At 37.8% G+C, this 20,051-nt stretch overlaps 2 pseudogenes; one reads left to right on the forward strand and one right to left on the reverse strand.

Moving 5' to 3' along the window:
* Positions 1-4,528: 4,528 nt before the first annotated feature.
* LOC148689367 (uncharacterized) lies at positions 4,529-6,217 on the forward strand (annotated as a pseudogene).
* A 5,162-nt stretch (positions 6,218-11,379) lies between these two features.
* LOC148689368 (uncharacterized) lies at positions 11,380-13,024 on the reverse strand (annotated as a pseudogene).
* Positions 13,025-20,051: the final 7,027 nt, after the last annotated feature.

Below are 20,051 nucleotides of genomic sequence, written 5' to 3' on the forward strand. Positions count from 1 at the left end.
GTGGGGGGGGAGAAGAGAAATCGAGATAAAGGGTCCGGATTAGATTAGGATAAGGGACCAAAAAGTAACTTCCAAAAACATTTTGGGGAAATTATGAAATTTACAAAATAATTGGGGATGGGGTGTAACATAAGAGATGATGGAATGCCTCCGGTTACAACCATTTGCATCATAAGGGTCTCTAGCGTTATTTTAAATTAGTCTCAACCTTTTAAAATATTTCAAATAACTATCTAACATTTGTAAATATAGACACTCGTTTGATCATCGGCACAAAATGAAGACATCACTACCATTAAAACTTAAAGTTTCAAATTCTTTTTCATTATTATTTTTTTTCTTTTCGCTTTAACCGACAAGATATGACTTGCCTTTTCTTTATTTTTTGGCGCCTTTTGCTAGTGGGTTTTTGTTCTTTGCTCTTTGCTCCTAATGGGTTGTTTGTTCTTTGCTCCTTTGCTCTTTGCTAAAGGAAGGTTGTTTGTTCTTTGCTCTTTGCTCTTTGCTAATGGGTTGTTTGTTCTTTGCTCCTTTGCTCTTTGCTAAAGGAAGGTTGTTTGTTCTTTGCTCTTTTGCTCTTTGCTAAAGGAAAATGAAGATTTCGGTATCTTTCTGGGATTTACCGATCAATGAGATATGGAAACCGATTCCATTCCAATTATTTTGGTATCTTTTGGACAGAGTTACTGGGATTTTTCGGTTGGATTTGGAATTGTCAGGAATTTTTAGGGAAAAATGAGAAGTACATGAAAAATGATTGAATTATAATAACAGGGAGATTAATTTTTTTTTAACAAATTTACAAATCAATTGATGTGGTTGTTGATAATTGAACTATTACTTAATTGTTGATTAACGTATTTTGGGGCTTCTTGGTATAATAGTTATATTTGTTCTGTGTTCTTCCTTTTTGTTTCCTTTCCGTCTGTTCTTAGAACGTACTCATTATCCAGTGATGTGTAATTTGATGCGTTAGCTTAAATGAAAGGTTTATCTCTTCTCAAAAATGATGAATCCAACATGTTACTCTGGTCTTGTGATTGCCCTTCTATTCAATATCCTTTAAATCCCACAGTGTGTTCGAAGTTAAAACTAAGTAGATTTGTTGCACATTCTTCGTGTGAAGATATTCCAAAGAGCCAGAATTCTATTATGAGTGAGAAGCAAAATATATGTGATGAATTTGGATTTTGCAGTCTCTAGAGGAGGAGAGGCTCCACGCCTCTTCCTTTGGTTTTGTGGGATTTTAATTTAATTAATTTTTTTGGTCATTTGCTTTGCCTCCCTTTTAGTTTATAGTGTGATGTGCATCATTGGTGATGAGCTCCAATGATATCAGATGCTTTAGGATTGAGAGCAAAACATCTAAATTGATTGGTGAATCAAGTATTGGATGCTAGCATCGGCTAAATTCTCTCGATAATTGGTTTAGTTAGTACATATTTGTATAAAATTTTGATAGCAAATGGGTTATATTCTTTCTGTATTTGGTTCACAAAGGGAGGGCAACATTTTTCGGGCTTTGGATATTAAAGACTAAAGATGGTTTTACTTTGCTAATTAGTTTAAATAGTATGTAGTTTGGTGGGTCAGAAGAATCATAGTTGGCAGTTTGTTTGGACCCAAAATTACACTATCGACCCGAGTAATCAAAACCTTTGAATGAGCAGAGTTCTAGATCGTCACATGAGTAAAATATCAAGAGGTGTTCGAATGCAATCACATTTGTGATGCCGAGATCACCTAACCAGGCCTAAGATCACGCATGCCAGCATGTTGTTATTCATTATTCATTATTATCCTTTGGATAAAGGATTTAAACGAGATAATAGGATGCAAATTATATCTCCAAGCAAGTAGTGTGGTTCAAATGGGCTTGGGATTCTTGTCATCGGATTGGAGCAGCATGGGGGTTAATCATAATTGTTAGGATGCATGGTCTTCATGCATGCATAGGTAACTTGCAAAGGGGATGAACTCCAGTAGCAAATTAGATAGGCATCTGCAACGTGTAGGGCATATGGGCATTGAGAAAAGGAAGGTGATTGTTTTGGGAAGCGAATAGAACCGTGTGTGATATTCCAACCAATTCAATAATGGGATAAATGATAAGTCAAAGTTGGAATAAAATGGGATTAGCATGCAGAGTCCCCATTTGTCGTCCAGATTCACATGTAGTTATCATTTTATTGGATAAATTACATTTTATCTTCTCAAATTTAGGTACAATATCTTTAAAACATTTCAATTTCATACTTTAATGATCATTTTTTTGCAATTTCATACATCTGTTAATCAAACTGTCAATTTAACCATTAAATGATGACGTGACTAAGGCATACATGTTTTGATGACATGAAAAACAAAAATAATTAAATTTTTAAAAATCAATTTAAAAAGGGTAAATTACATAATACCCCCTCAGATTTGAGGTCTATTACAACCTCATACAACATCTTTAAAACATTTCACCTTCATACATCCTGTACCATTTTATTAATAACACCTCCGTTAGATTTTCCATTCATTGGTTCGTTAAATGCTAACGTAGCATTAGTGGACCCCATTACACGTTAGCCCACTCCCTCCAAAATTTGCACACGTGGAATTTTATAGTCCCCGTGGAGCCACGTGGATTGACAACATGGAAAATTAAAAATTAAAAAGTTTCTTGAATCTCTAACCCATTATTCCCATCCCAGTAACCAACACAACCCCACTATCATCGAGCACACCACCATTCCCAAACCTAGAATTGAGAAGGATGAAGTTCTAGTAACCCTAGCCCCGACAATGATCCGTCGCGAAACCCTGTCATGAAACCCTATTTCCATCACTCTTTACCTGTCGATTTACTATCGGCGTCGTACCCACTACCCATAACAACCCTTAGTCCGTGACCCACAACCCAGAACCAACTCCCGATTGCAAGGATAAACAAGTGCTTCGAAGTGAAGGATTCGAAGTCGAAGGCTGAAAATGACCTGGGAAATGAGGGAGGATCCGTTAGATCCATTCCCAACATATGATTAGTGCTTTTTGGTTCCTTTATTTTGTGTTGCTCGATAATGCTTGGATTGTTTGAAAATGGTTGAAGTGTTCGAAAATGTTGGGGATCTGAAATTGTGTGTACTTTGTAATTTTGGATCTATATTTCCTAATTTTAAATTGCCTTGTTCGAAAATGGTGGGGAACTAAAAATTGTTTGGTGTTGTCAGTTAATGGAGGACTTTTGTCTTTGTTTAATCATGTTGGAAAAAAGCTTGTGGGTTATGTATGTTTGGCAGTGCTTTGTTTATACCTTTATCTGTGCCTTGTGTGTATGATGCTTTATTTATGACTTTATCTATGCCTTTAGCTGTGCCTTTATCTGGGACACCACATTGTCATTTGTGGTGTGTCGTTATCTGTGAATTATTTTGTGGTCCTAGGTCTTGAATTTTAGGTTTCATCACTTTAAAATAGGAATTTTTTATGCAAAAATTGGGGTTTCATCAATTTATAATAGGGGTTTTTATGCTGTAATTTCAGGAAACAATGAACTATTCATAATCTAAATGTATCACGGTGGACAACTCAATGAAGACTTCTATGTTGGAGGGAAGGTGGATTTCTTTTACTACTGTGACAAAGATTTCATGTCATTGCTTGATGTTGACAATATGGTTGAGGAACTGGGATATGAGAATATCTTCATAAGTTACCAGTATAGGATCCCAGGGATGGAAATTCGAAATGGATTAAAGCCTTTGATGACAGATTCGGATGTTATCAACATGTGTAAATTTGTGCTAAACCACACTCTTATTGATGTGTATATTGAGAAGATAACACCTGAAGAATGTGTCTCTCAAAAATGAAGTTTATGAAATCATTTGAACCGGTTACTAAGAGTAGGGTGATTATTGAAGAATATGATGGTGATAAGGATGACCAGTGCAATTTGATATAGGAAAGGCCAGTGCAAGTGAATAGAGGAAAGACCAAGCTAGCCATAGAATATCCAGTTAGTGGCCTTGGTGGTGAATGTAGTGTGTCTTCCCAATGTGTGATTCAAGTTATTGAAGAAGTGCTTGATGAAAGGGGTGATAAAGTAGTTGATGATGGAGTAGTGGGTGAAGGAGTGCCTAACGAAAGGGTAGCTGATGAAGGAGTGACTAATGAAGGGGTGGAGGATGAAGGAGTGGCTGATGTGGATGATAAAGAAGCGGAAGAAGAAGATGAAAATGACAGTGACTTCATAGAAGAAGAATTTCTTGCTGATGAAGATCACTTACAGTTTATGAAGTTTGTAGATGATCATGTGGATGCACAGGAGGATGCAGTGTTGGCTAGCATTAGGGAACAAAATAACCTACAATCTGGGAAGGGATCTTGGCAACAAAAGGAAGAATTTGAAGAAGAGATTGATGTAGATCTTGTTGGTGAGCCGGATTACAATTCGGATGGCCTTCACAGTGTGCATGAAGATGAAGACAGTGGTCCATGCAACAATGAGCATTATCTCGAGTTTAATGAGAAAATTGACATGAAGAACCCACATTTGTCTTTAGGGATGATATTTAGGGATGCCGCACAATTCAAAAAGGCAGTAGTTATGCATTCTATGATAAATGGGTATGAGGATGTATATTTTCCACGAAATGAGAAGTTCAAGGTTGATGTAGCGTGCAAAGACGGTTGTTCGTGGCTTGTCAAGTATGGGAAGATGTGCAGTTTAAACAACATTCAAATAAAGAAGATTTTGGATCACCACACATGTGGTTGATTATGGATGAATAGGAATATGAAACAGTCTTGGCTTACTGAGTAGTACTTGGAAATGATCCAACTTAATCCAACATAACTTGTTGAGTCTTTTATGGACACCATTGAAGCTGAATGGAAACACGGTTGCTATAAGATGAAAGCTCATAGGGCTATGGCTGCTGCTATGAAGATTATAGAGGGTAAGCATGCTGAGCAATACACAAGATTGTGGGATTTTACCGAGGAAATTAAAAAGACAAACCTGAGGAGCACTATGAAGATAAAGTTGGATGAATGAAGGTTTCAAAGGATGTATGTGTGTTTGGGTGCATGCAAGGAAGGTTTCAAGCATGGCTGCAGAGCCTTGATTGGTTTAGATGGTTGTCATTTGAAGTCTCAGCATGGGGGTCAATCGTTGGTTGCTATGGGGATAGATCCTAATGATAAAACTTGGGTGATAGCTTATGCAGTTGTCGAGATGAAGAACAAAGATTCCTGGATTTGGTTCTTGGAGATTCTGGTTGAGGATATTGGGATTATAAATCAACATCATTGGACATTCATTAGTGACAAGCAGAAAGGTTTAATTCCTGCATTCTTGGCGATTCTTCCTGATTGTCACCACAGGTTTTATTTGCGACACTTGTACACAAACTATGAAGAATAGTTTAAGGGTAAGGCATTGAAGGATGCTTTATGGGTTGTTGCCAAGACCACTACAATTCCATACTTTAGAAAAGCCATGAAGGACCTTAGATTGTTGAGCGAAGATGCATATGATTGGCTCATGAAGAGACATACCATTCACTGGAGTAGGTCCCATTTTCAAATGCATACCAAGTGTGAAATGTTGCTTAACAACTTGTGTGAAAGTTTCAATGTCCTGATAGTGAAGGCAAGGTCGAAACCAATTGTAACCATGTTTTAAATCATTCATACCATGTTGATGAGAATGATTCAAATGAGAAGAGACATTATGCTGAGACAACCTGGAGATTTGTGCCCCAAGATTAAGAAGAAGATGGAGGTTGCAAAAATAGAGAGTGGTCAATGCATTGCTCAATGGTCTGGCGAGACTAAATTACAAGTGGATGTTGGAGGAGGTGACTAATTTGTTGTTGACTTGACTGAATGTACATGTTCATGTTGGGGATTTGACTTCATTGGTCTTCCATGCAGCCATGCCATTGCTGTCATTAATTATAAGAAGGATAAGCTAGAATACTATGTGGATGTTTGTTATTCCAATGTCATATACTTGGAAACATATGGACACTTGATCCAGCCAATGAATGGGATGTCAATGTGGGAGGTCACTGAAAATCCACTTATCCAGCCTCCTCTATATACTAGACAACATGGAAGACCCAAGAAGAAGAGAAACAAAAAGGCTGCAGAAAATGAGAAAGAAGCTAATCCTACACAAAATGAGGCCACTAACAGAAGTGGAGATATTCCACAGCCATAATAGCTCTCAAGAAAAGGCCAAGGGACCATCAAATGTGGAATATGTAACAAAGAGGGCCACAATACTAGGACTCATCACAGGCATCTTCCTATAAGACAAGAGGTGACGTATAACCTTGTACAAAGGTATATGATTTCTAAGTTGATTTAAGACTTTATTAATCCTGAAATCTTTAATTTGTTTTAGGCATCAAGTTCTACACATGGAGCATCTAGTAATCTAGGTGGTGTACTAAGGAAGAGGGGAAAGAAACCTAAGGTAAGCACTGTTTCACCTATTTTATTTAGTTAGGGTTTGTAAATGAATTTGTGGCCTATATTGTGATAACTTAGGGATTCTTTTGCATGCATTGGATGTGGATATTTTTTTGTGATAACTTGTGGCCTATATTTTTGTTGATTTGGATATTGTTGTACTGAACATTGGATGTAGGCATAAAGCACAGCTGGAGAAGGTAATTCAGAGGTTCAAACAGATGGAGGAGTGAAGAAGAGAAAGACAAGGCAACCAAGAAAGTGAAAAGTGTTGCCTTACAAGAACAAACTGGGTTTTTTTATGTTGGAATTTTTTGCTAGTGGCTAGAATTTTTTGCGAATGTTGGCAGCAGCTAGGAATCGTTTTTTTGCTTAGCTAGGAACTGTTATTTTGCTATTGGCTGGATATCCTTTTGGGAACATGCTAGCTTGTTAGGGTTTTTTTATTGTTATTTCCAGTTGAACCCCTAGATGTTAGCTTTGATTGCCAATATATGGAACATGCTTGTTATTTGGTTACCAAGAAAGTGAAATATATTGCTACTTTAGTTGCCTATTTGGATATTGGAATACATTTTTGCCTATTCATTGATTACTAGGTTCAATTATGTGGGAATATGCATTTCTGCATTTTGGATTGCATTTGATGCAATTGTTCATAATTTAGCTGCCAAAACCCATAAAGAAATAGGAATTAAAAAGAATAATGGCGGGAAAATTTTGAAATTTGAAATTTTGGCCACGTGGCACTTTTTGCTAAGTTGGCATGACGTGGCAGATGGATATCCACGTGTGCAAGTTTTGGAGGGAGTGGGCTGACGTGTAACAAGGTCCACTAATGTCATGTCAGCATTTAACAGACCAATGTATGGAAATTCTAACGGAGGTATTATTTTGAAATAAAATAGTACGTGAGGTATGAAAGTGAAATGTTTTAAAGATGTTGTATAGGGTTATAATAAACCTCAAACCTAAAGAGGTATTATGTAATTTACCCATTTAAAAATAAAACAAAATTAAAAATTACAAGGGCCCATCACCTTCTTCTCCACGGAGAGAGATGGCAATGACATTCACCCACTTTGCCCTGCTCTTGCAGAATAACCTGCTCCATGGATAGGGTCTGAATCTTGCTCTTTGACAATGCGTAGAGGTTTGAAACAGCTTTTCTTTCTCTCTATCTGTGCTTAGGAATAGCCTACACATAAGAAAATAGTCTTCTAAACATAACCCAGATGAAGAAATGGGGTCAAATCCCTAATTGGAAACAACTAGGCATGTCTCATCGCCTTGGATCCCTCTGAATTTTCAGGGTAAAAGGTTCTCCATTCCCGTCATCTGCCCAAAAAATTCATAGGAATTTTAATTTGGGGAAAGTTATGTGCTTCACTTCCATCAAATTCTTGATGGTGGTGAGAGTGTTGAGAGCGGCGGTGCTCTTGTCGGGGTCTGCGTTGATTCTAACCTCTGTGGAGTTGTCTCTTCAAGTTTCACTTCGCTCTCGAAATTGGAATCTTTCGAAGTCTTGACAAAAAAAATCATCGTCTTCTTCACTTGCGATTCGCCTAGTTTGTACAGTGACGGTTCTTCGAAAAGACTCAGATCTTCGGTTTCCATCAGTCACACCGCAACTCCATTCCCTACCTTCTCTGTCGATGGTCTTTGTAAACTCCCATACCCTTCCATCGAGATCGTCTTACGTATGTGCACATGGTGGAATTAAAGTCGCGCTCCCCTCGGAGAGAGATCGAGAGAAGATGAGAAGATCGTGATTGCTGCAGGGAGAAAGAGGGCAGCCCACTTAAATGGAAGATGAGATAGAGAAATGCTATCCCTACTCGGACCAAGACATAACTTTTACTTGTTTAAATAACAATTAAGGTAAAGCAAGTTCAGGAACAACAAATCTCTTTATGGTAAAGAGATTCATTTTGCAAGTCATTTTTCTGTGAAACAAAGCCAAGCCTTTTTCGCCTTCCATCCCGCTGTTCCCTGCTTGAGACTACTTTTTATTAGCCCAATTATGAACCACCAGTCGGTTCACCAAACCCCGACCCAGCATCACAGGTCCGAAGTGATCCAGTGTCCAACTACCAACTCTTCCCGGAATTACGTTATCGGAGCCGAGCCAAGAATGGCAGTTAGATTTGTAATTTTTAATTTTGTATTAATTTAGTTTGATTTTTAAATTGATTTTTAAAATTTTAATTATTTTTAATTTCCACGTCATAAAAAATGTAGGCCTTATATTTTCCACGTCATCACTTGGCCAACAGATGTATGAAATTGCAATTAAATGATAATTAAGGTATGAAATTGAAATGTTTTAAAGATGTATAAGGTTGCAATTGCACTCAAATCTGAAAAGGTAAAATGTAATTTACCACATTTTATTTCTCAGCATATTCCATTCCAGAGTCTTCCGATGCAATTGAAATGTTTTGTTTATCATCCAGGCCATGCCAAACAAGTACCTCAGCTCTATGAATACAAAGCGGCACACAATGTGAAAGGTCCCACCAACACACAATTGCCCGGGCAAACAACATCTCAAAGACCTTGAGATTTTTATTTTCTATTTTTTCGCCAACACATCTTCAGTTTGGATAAATAGTACTATGGAGGCAACTGGTGACATCTTCAGTTTGAATAAATAGCATTGGAGCTGTAGAATCAGCCGACCGAGGAGCACCTAGTTTGGATAAAGAGCACTGCTTCGAGACCAGCTAGTTATTTATCCAAGTTTCGGTTAACAAGGATTTCTGAGACCTTTGAGACCAACTAGTTATTTATCCCAGTTTCGACTAACAAGGATTTCTGAGACCTTGTTGGAAGAGGTTATCTTGTTAGCCTTCTCGGCGAAGTGAGGTGTTACCAGGCTCGGCACATAGAAAACTGAGTTTATTTTATGATTGGATACTCACTAGTACATTTTAGAGCACGACATTCAGACGATTGAACCACGTTTACAATCAAGACAGTTATCTCTTTTGAGTATTTATGTCTGTACAATCTGATACTGGTTCGGTGTACTTCTATTTGCACAAATATAATTACTGAGACCAAACCCGACATCAATGATTCGTGAACTTCGTAGAACTAACAGTCTTGTCTTCAGACTCTAGAACCCAGAGGCTGAGACAAGTTCTTTCCTCGACCGCAATCCCAAGATGCAAAAGTCAGTATTGCGTCCAACACCACACCAACATTCATTTTTACTCCCCGGTTGAACTCGTCCGATTAGTTGGCACACCTCGCATTCAACCGAATGACGTAGTTAGCTTATTAGTTACTCGGCCTGCATGCCACGTAGGCTAGATAGTTTTTAGAGTCAATAGTACTATAGTTGACAGTGGATCTTTGCATGATAGACATCTTGCTTGATGGGTTGTGCTTTTATGAATCCTAATGGTATTATACTTGGATCATGCTGTCTTTTACCTATATACACAAGGATGTGGTTCAAATTCACTCTGCCGAGAATCGAACCTAAAATCTCACTTACAAGTGAACAAAAATACCACTTGACCGTAATACTAAATGACAAACTATTTACACAGATTATTTTCTATTTTTATCTTTATTCATTTCCCAATGATTAAATTCTTAACGTATATCACGAAAGAAGCCTCTAAAAAGTGGGTTCTTTCCCCAAGTTAATCTAAAGAAGAGACTATCTTATAGTCTAGAATATTCATGAATCAAATATGAATACTACTTATTCGATGTATTTTATCAAACGAGTCCTATAGAAAAGACCTACACTAAAACGAATTCCTTGCAAGGAGTTGAAGGCTTCAACCTAAACCATATTTCATTTGGAATAATTACATATGCACAAAATATACGATTCACCGAAATAATTAAATTAACATGTTACTCAAAGATAATGATGTAGAACCTTTACAATAACAATCCATCGAACCAATTACACGTCTAATTTTAGGCAAGGTTCTAAAAAACGCTAGGCGCTAGTCTGGCGGCGGCCTGATGCCTAGCGTCTAGGCGGCTGGGCGGGATCTAGGCGGGTGTCTAGGCGGATTTAGGTAAATTTCTTATATATTTTATGAATTAATTAAATTTACTATATCAAATGTAAATAATTATTAACTAATATGTTATTTCTTATAGAAGAACATACATATGTCAATGTTTTATGTACATATATAATATGCTTGCCTAGGAAAAAAAATAAAATATTATCTAAATAATTTATAATTTATATAACATATATATATATATAAATATAATACATATCCCAAACTTTTAAAAATATAAAAAGCCCACATAATGGGTGGTCTTCATTATTAAAACCATTAGCACTTCACCTTTTTCACATCACCCATCCACCACCTTGGGTGGTTTTCATAATTAAAACCATCACTGTTCATGGTTTTGATAATTAAAACCATCAACTTTTCCTTGGATTTGAGATCCCAGTCCTCACCATCACATATTGAAATGTCTCTCTCTCTCTCTCTCTTCGTACTCTGTCTTCCCTCATCTTCACAGAGACGAGTTGCAGAAATTCGCTGGTAATCTCTCTCTCTCTATCTCTTCGCACTCTTTCTTCCCTCATCTTCACAAAGACGAGCTGGAGGAATTTGTCGGGGCTCTGCTGCTACGTACAAGATCGGAAGTTGTAGATCCATTGTGAAAGTTGCAACAAGTTTGGGATTTGTAGTGAGACTCAAATTGCCTAGACTAATGCCTAGCCAGCCTCAGGCACCTCGCGAGCGCCTAGGCGGCCGCCTAAGTCCTCCCCGCCTAACTGAACGTTTTGGTCTAAATCGGGTCGAAACTCCACAGCCCAGCGCCTAGGTGGCCACTTAGGCTGATTTGTTAAACACTGATTTTAGGATCCCACATAAATAGATATAGGAAGAAATATAACATACTGAAGTACATTTACAACCAAGGTCCCACATTCCTGTTAAATATTCCTTTTCTGTAAGTAGAAACAATAATTCTAACGAGGAACGGGAATTGCATCCAAGCAAATAAAGTGACTGGAACACTTGATAGAAGTATGACCAGAATCATAATCCAAGATTGTCCACAAACTATAATTAGAAGGGTAGCAGAAAACGAAATCATCATGGTTGCAATAGCGAAAAAAAGAGTGGCAAGACCAATTATCATCTTTGTGGGTAAGTACTTCAGGAAATCGTCTTCTGCATAACATGATGTGAGAATTCCAAGAAACGTTAACGTTGATGTTGTGGAAGAAAAGAGTGATATAGCATCTGAAACTATAAACAACATAAACAATTTTTCATTGATGAATACAGGAAAGCCGGTATCTCCATTTCCCCCAAGAACTGTGATTACTGCACCAAACATGATGGTAATAATAAGGGCACCTAAAATTGTCTAAGAAGTTGTCGTCTCTTTCATCCATTTTCCACCCTCATTTAGCAATTCACTATGATTCTTTGTGAATAGTTCCCTTGGTGTCAAACGATCACTCTTGTTCAGACTCTCAACAGCCTTAGGAGGTACAATCGCCTCTACTTCCTACATTGCATTGAACGAATAAGGATCCTCTCCAGATCCTTTAATCACGTCCGTTCATCGTATACCGGCCAGTTTTTGTCAAATATTGTTTATATTTAATTTTGAATTAAAAAATTTACAATAATTTCTGACAGCACGAAGTACGATGAACGGACATGATTGGAGGATCCCCAGGATCCTCACAAAGAGGATCCGAACAGGATCCTGCATTGAACAAACAAGTACTGACATATGAGAGCATAAAACATAATTTTCTGTAGTCTTTATTATATTAGGATTAACTACGTTTTACATTCCAAGATTTGGACATGGTATTCAAAATTGGTCATGATGCTTCAATTATAAAATTTTATGCATTAAGGCTTGAAGGTTGTGTTAATTTTACAACTTCTGTTAGGTTGACCATCTACTTACAATAATACGAGAAACTTTTTAGGAAAACAAACTAAGATTGAAACCTGATAAGTGGACAAAGGGACTTGTAACTTAGTAGAGCATGCACCCTAGGTTCCGAGTCCAATTCTTCCCTCCCCCAGTAATGTTTGAATAAACAATAAAAAACTATTTAGCAGACTAATAGTTGATATATACTGGATTTGGATGATTATTTGAAAAAGGAAAAACAAATCGAGAACCTCCCGAAGACTTAATTTGATTTTTTCAGTTTATATTATCAGAAGAATTATGTCGAGTGAGAAATTCTAACCTTGTACCATTGCAGTTCACGCTGCATCTGCAATGCTGCACATGGAATACGATTAAGTTGTGCAGATGGGGACAACAACCCAGCCATATGTAGCTTCTTATTATTATTGCAATCGACAAGAATTGCCATCAAATCTTTCGTAGAGATCCCATATATAAGGTTATAAATCTTTTCTTAACGACATTCGATGGCAAAGTCAAATATGCTCCTTGTCATATCATTTGTTGCCCACATAAATTCAGGATTTGCTTTACATATATGAGTAATAAGCTCCACATTCCCCTTCCTAACAGCAAGGAAGATTGCCGAACGCACAGAGCAAAAACTCATTTGTTGCATATCCCAATTTTTATTTACCTCTTCGCACATGAGCTTTAGAAATGCAAGTGAGTGGACATGGACAATCTTCATTTGATATATGCGTTTGATATCTAAGTTGACATTTAAAACACAATGTTAGGACATAAACTGCTTTGGAATAATTGATTTGAATTCAAATTTACAATAAATGAAATTGTTATTAACATACCAAGTATCTCAACGATTTTCGAAACAAGCCCGTCCTTTTGTTTTTTTTTTTTTTTCCTTGATTGAGAAACAAGCCCTTCCACTAAACCTCCGACAGCAATGGAAAAAATATTGGTGAAACTTATGGTGCCTGTCGTTAGATGTGTGACCGACTTAATGGAACTTGCATAATGGAAATCCAATGTTTGTAGACCAAAAAGGGTTTCATAATCCTAGAGGTGCCACTTTGACCAACAATTGACTTTTTTGCCAACATGCTTCAATCCTACTCCAGAATACCATTAAATATGACAATCGTTGGACTTCAATGGCCATTAGGCCTCCGGTTAAAATACAATAACGAGAAAGGATGAGAGTCGACAGGGGGAAAAGGGGGAAAAAAGGAAAATTTCTAGGGTTAGGGTTCTGCCTAATTACTTCAATTAATATTGCGTTTAGGTGGTTTCTTGAATTTTTCTTTCCTCTAACTGGAGCTAAGTTACACGTGCAGTAAGAAATTAGGGCTTGAGGGTGAATTGAGTGTTTGCTGTTTTGAGATACTTGGAAGTAGCAATCATGATTAGTTCAAAATAGGTGATTTTTGTTGCGTGAAAAAGGAAGATAGGGATATGTAGAGGCTGAGGACATTCCCAAGAAATCAATCAGGGTTGGTGACATCGAATTTTGATGGCTGCTGTAAGGTGGGTGTTTCCCCAGGATGGGCGTGCAAGGTAAGTGTTCCCTATCTAATGGGGCTTATTACAACAATGTTAATTATGGTGACATACTTATGTTGGTCATGTCTCTTCAAAGCGCCTCGTTAGTGGCTTCGTTGCGCTGGAAGTCGCTCAATTGTTCTGTCAGGAGCCTCTTTACTTTTTCCTGAATTTGCCTTTGTTGGGGTAGCAGAGCTTTCAGTTGCCCTCGGTCATGACATGCTGGTCTAGACTACTTTTCTATGTGCTTGGCTCGTCTATGCTACGATTGTGGTGCATGTGATACGTTCCTAGCAAGCAAGCAGGTTATTCACAGGTTGCCGGTTGAACTTGAGTCGATTGAGTGATTGCTTCTCTTCGTCTATCGTGTTGCCTGCTCCGATGTGATGTGGATGATGCTTCTTGCGGGCCTAGCCGCGAATGAACACTTCATCTGGAAGGTTGCTCATGTTGATTATTAGAGTGTGGCCCCAACCATGAATGTATGCTCGTTTGTGGGCTTAACCGAGAGTTCACACTCCTCTGCGCGATAAGATGATAGTATACACTATCTCAGGGGTCTAGTCGGGTGTATACACTGCCAGAGCGCTTAGTTTGTGGCTGGTCGATAAGCTGTTTGCCAGGATGCTGCTGGAGAGGTTCGTTGTCTACCCTTGTCTTACATCGGGACACCTCATCTGGGGTACGCTGCAAGGGCTGATTGACTAAGGTCGTCTGCAGCATGAGGGCGCATGTCAACTCTATGACTTGTTGAGACAAATGTTTTTCGTCATTTGGGGTGGAAGAGCTTGGACCGTATATGTCTCCTTAAGTGGTGTAGACTCTAGATGCAAAATTTTGAGCTTCAATGAGCCAAATCTGCATAAAAAAAAATAAAAAAAATAAAAAAAACCAACAATGGGTCTGAAACGGGTCCGAAACGTCGAAAAATGGTTCGAAATAGCAAAAAAAAAGCTTGTATGGGTGTAAGGAGTCACGGATCTAAGTCATGAGAGTGCGAGCGCAGATCCGGGTCAACTTGACCCATGTTGACTACGGCTGGGCTTGGCTCGCGCGGATTGGGTTTGAGCCTAGGGAGGAGGGCTTTGGCTGAAAAATCTCTAATGCCAAAGTTAGAATTCTAAAAAGAATGTGTATAGGAGTTTGTGGGTAGCAAATGACTTCGTTTTTTTGTGGGATAATAGAGCTATTTATAGGGGAGTGGCCGACCTAATGTGGAGAATAATGGCCGGCCATATATGGTGTAATTGGGTGAATAATTGCAACATATTATGTGAAATAATATCTTTCAATGAACATGACAATTAATCCTAAATTAAATAGGAAATTGGGAGTTACCTTTTGAATAAGGATTTGATGAGTAGGGATTTGAATAAATATCATTTTGATCACCTTTGACTATTACTTGATTGAGCCGTTATTGTCTGTTGCATGTGCGTAGGAATCCCGTTGTGCATCTAGGGTAATTTTATATTTTTTGCCAAAAAATTCACGTGTCACCTCTATAATTTTTTTGATTATTTTTACTCCACAAATTTGACATGGGACCTAGTTGACCTGGCCTTGTCCTTATTTTTCTAGGAGAATATACATTATCTGACTTCAAGAGCATAAGAAAGTTAAAGAATTAAAATTCAAAGAAAATTAAGAAAAAAATTGAAAGTTTTTGTACTGGCTGACCAAGGCCTGCATGAAACCACATTACCAATTAAAGACAAAATTGAAAGGCATGTATGCATTCAAATTGGTACAAATTGATACAAGAATGAAAATTCAAGTAAGACTAAGACTCTAACTCATGATCAAAGACATGTTGGCATTGGAAAAAAAAAAAAAAAAAAAAAAACAGTATATTAGAAGTATTAGGATTTCCAACCCAAATTAAATCATACCTAAGAAATTAGGCGCGACTTCACCTTCATCTCTTCTCTTAACCATTGATGTTGTTTTACAGGTTTAGTTTCAATCTTCGCATTCAAGTTTTTTTTTTTTTTTCTCTGTAAAATCTAATTTTAGTTAAACCCTAAATTATACTAGATGTCCGTTGAATAAGATGTAATTTGGATTGAAATGATGAATTTGACCCTTCATGTGATAGTCACGTATGTTTATTTAACGAAAGACTAACGGAAATTTGGATTTGGATCTTAATTGCTAACAAGTCCACCACGAGGTTTTAATTAAAAGCTTTTTCACCATGACGTTCACATCGAAAGTGGCGTGTCACCACAAGGATCACGAAAAAAATTTGGCCATCTGTTAATTATTAGCATGCGAGCAACACATATTAGGATAAAACGGAACTCTCCATGAATTGTTGGCATGTGGGGCTACATGTGAGGCTAACTTTATCTTTTTAGTCTCATATGTGAGACTCATGTGATAACAATTAACGGAGATGATGAAATTTTTAATTTTGGGTCTAAATCCTAACAGACTTTACCACAGGGGCTTAAATTCTAATTTTTTTTACCACAAGAGCTATCTTTCAACCACCTTGTCACCACGGACTAATAATCCAATTAAGCCATCTGAGAAATGATGGACAAGAAATGTACTTGCCCAATACCAAATTCCAGTCAGTGGCTTTTAAGTGAGATAGTGCAATGTACAATTGATATTGAAAGGAAAGAAGAAAGAATTAAAGAAAGATGGACAAGGTGATTACATGAGGCGGTGGAGATATCTTAGGAAAGAATTTCAAATCGATTTGATTGGAACTCCTATTTTTTAGCAAACTTGGACGGGAGGCACAAATATTAAAGGGGAGATACAAGCAGCAGAGAAGTACTTCTTCTGGCATGGTACAGGGCTGCGGGAGAGCATCAGCAATTTGGTTTCTCTTTTCCTGTTTTATTTTATGTAAATTTCCTTTGTAGGACTACTATGAATTCTTTGTTCATAGGGTTCTAAACTCTTAGCTAAGGTTAAGAGGAAGGCCTAATTATAATTACTCTAGTCTTATAATTGTTCAATCCATGGATTTCAGATTGATGATTAATTTTCATTCACGAGTTGAATTGCAATTTTGATATTTGGTACCATTGAGGCTTTCTACAATGCAAACTTGGGGATAACAAAAAAAAAATGGAGTTTTAACGAAACATTCTTAATACTATTCACTTTTAACGAAAAACCACATTTTTACCTTTCCTTAGTACTATTCACTACACCTTTATTTGTCATTTTTCATTAAAATTAAAGTTTTTTTGGATTTCTCGTTAGATTTCTCGTTAGTATTCTTCAACTTGTTTGTATTCCCGTTTTGTTGGGCCAATTGATATGTTATCAGTTTGATCTCAATTTAATATTCCTACCTAATTTCGAACTTCATACTGTAGTTTTTATGATCGTTCATCCCCAATCTACACCCAACCTCGGTATTTACCTCCATCCAAAATGCTTGATGCTGATATCACAGATAGTCTGAGGGATGTGTAATAAAGGTAAGCTCTTTATAGAAAATTTCAGCATTTTGCTAAATTGTTCCAATATGATGTCATATCCTAGTCCCGTGTTCTCTTCAATTTCAGAAAAACTTGCAGCTTTTTAGGAATTGGCTCGTCAAAGATAGTGTCCTATTTTGTTTAGGATTGTATTAGGGAAATTAAGGGTGCACCGATTCTTCTCCTACAACGACTAGGAAATAATCAAAGTTTCCTCGTACAAATGGATTAGGAATCCTAAAAGCCTAATTGGAATAGGAAAGAAAGTCTACTTTCTTATTCCATATAGAATAGGAAACTTAATCCTTACATAAGCATGGTGCGGCAAGGCTAGGGAATCAAGAGAGAAAAGCTAGAGACAGCCGAGAGAGACAAAGAGGAATTAGTTTTAGGGTTTTGCATTGTAACTCTATTATTAATCAAAGAAGTCGTATTTCTCTACCCTGGAAAATCACAGTTGGCCATATGCAAAAGTTCTTCTGAACTAGTATAAATCTTGTATGTTTCTAGTTATTCTCTAATTTGCTAAGTTTAGTCAATTGTTGGACACATCAAAAAGCAAGATCCAGAGGGAGTCAAATTTAGCTTGGTTCAACGTGTTTTGCAATGTCAAAATGAAAGGCGACCGCGTACCTAGGACCTAAAACCTTTTGATGGCAAATATGACTTTACGGACTGGCAAAGGATGATGAAGAATGTATTGATAGAGCATGATTTGGATGATGCACTCGTTGGTGAGAAGTCTACAACCATTGCTTGGGCCAAGGTTCTCAAGAAGGCCAAGAACTCCATCGAGATCCATCTCACAAGATCAGTTAGGTCCCACATCATAGAAAAGGTGACTACTAAGGAAGCATGTGACAAGTTGGAGAATATTTATATGGGCAAAACCGTGTCCAATAAACTATTTTTCAAGGATGAACTATTTGGGCTTTGATTGGAAGAGGGAAGTGATATTGCAGGTTCTAGAATTGTATAGCCAATCTTCAGAAGGTCAAAGAAACATACAAAGATGATGATATGGATATCGTCTAAGTAAGGTTTGCACCTTTGTCTTTCAAGCACTTTCTAACAACTATAATGTTTGAAAATGAGGCCTTGAAGCATGAAGACGTAATTCAAGCCCTTCAATCATATGCTAAACTGGATGGTATAATTGAAAGCTCTCAAAGTCTTTATACCAAAGGCAAAGATAAGGGGCAGAAAAAGAAAAAGGAAGAAAAGAAAAAGGTATACAAGAGAACAAAATCCAGACCAGCCCTTGTGGAGGCACTTTTATACTAGAAAAAAGAAAAAGTGTTTGCCACAAGAGTGATGTTTGACAAGAATAGAAAAGAGCATGACATTGTCGTGGAAAGCTCAATGTCCAGCTCAAAAGACCCCGAAATGTGGATCAACATAGATGGGATTATGTTGATTCATGTCAAGAATTAGCAGTGGAAATTCATGAGGAATTAGACCATGCTAGAGAACATGCAACCGGTGCAAGTTTTCTAGGATGGGCACAATTGGCTTTTGGGACAGGGCACAGGCTAGGGGTGGGCAAACGAGTAGAGGAACCGCGGGTACGGGCCTGGTCCTTTTTTTTTTGGGAACAAACGGGGCAAGCCAGTTCCTAAACCTTAGAAAAATGGGGCCCCTGACCGGCCCGTTTCTAATTGTAATCAGCGGTGGAGATTGAATGATAACCTATCATTCAATCTGAACCGTTAATTTGTAACCTAGGTTTCCAAAATCCAAATCAGTTTCAGACTTCAGTGAATCAGTCTCAGTAACTCTCGAATCTCGATCTCTCCAACACTTCCCAATCCGCAACCCTCTCAGCTTTCTCAAATCTGCGACGCCATTCCTCCGTCCACCTTCTCCGACATGACTCTAGCCATCCACAAGCAAGCCACACACACAGAGACAAGCACATGCACCCTGCTACTCACTCTCTCACTCCCACGCCCCACCTATCCAGTCTCCACCGTCACTCCCTCGAGCCTCGACTCCCTCAATGGCTACTGTCTACCATTGGCGTCAAGACTACCATCTACGTAACCAAGACTTTCTGGGGTGGAAAAGTCGAACCTGCTTTCCAGGTTCACCAAGAACGAGTTTAATTTGGAGTCCAAGTCTACCATCGGCGTCGAGTTCGCCACCATGACTTTGACCGTTGATTCCAAGCTCATCAAGGCTCAGATTTGGGACACTCCTAGCCAAGAAAGGTGATATTTTTTCTCCTATTTCTTTTTTCCTCTCAGTATTCTCTATATTTTTAGTATTTTTGATTTGGGTTTGATTATCTAGCTGATTACTTGGAAATATTTGATATATATAATATCTTGGTTTGAGTTTTGATTGAATTGTATGCGCAACTCAATAGTTAGTAGGGTTATTCTTTCAAGTATTGATATCTAAGGTGAACAGGAAAAACCCCAAAATTCAGTTTTGTCAAAAGGGTTGTCCCCTGTTTTTAGAAATTTCATGGGGTTATGGAGTTTTTGTCTGTCTCCCTAATTTTCAAGCACTTATTTTGAAATTTTACCTGTAGATTTGCGAAGTTTTGCATACTCCTATTGTTGCAGTCCTCTTTTTTCTTGAGGAAAGGATACTTTGATACTTGTATACATAATTGGTTGAGGAAGATGTTCTGTTATTGGTTGAGGAAGATGTTCTGCTATATAGTATGTCTTATGTGTGTGT

The sequence above is a fragment of the Pyrus communis genome, chromosome 17, assembly GCF_041283825.1.
Source record: "Pyrus communis isolate YQ-2024b chromosome 17, ASM4128382v1, whole genome shotgun sequence".
Lineage (NCBI taxonomy): Eukaryota > Viridiplantae > Streptophyta > Magnoliopsida > Rosales > Rosaceae > Pyrus > Pyrus communis.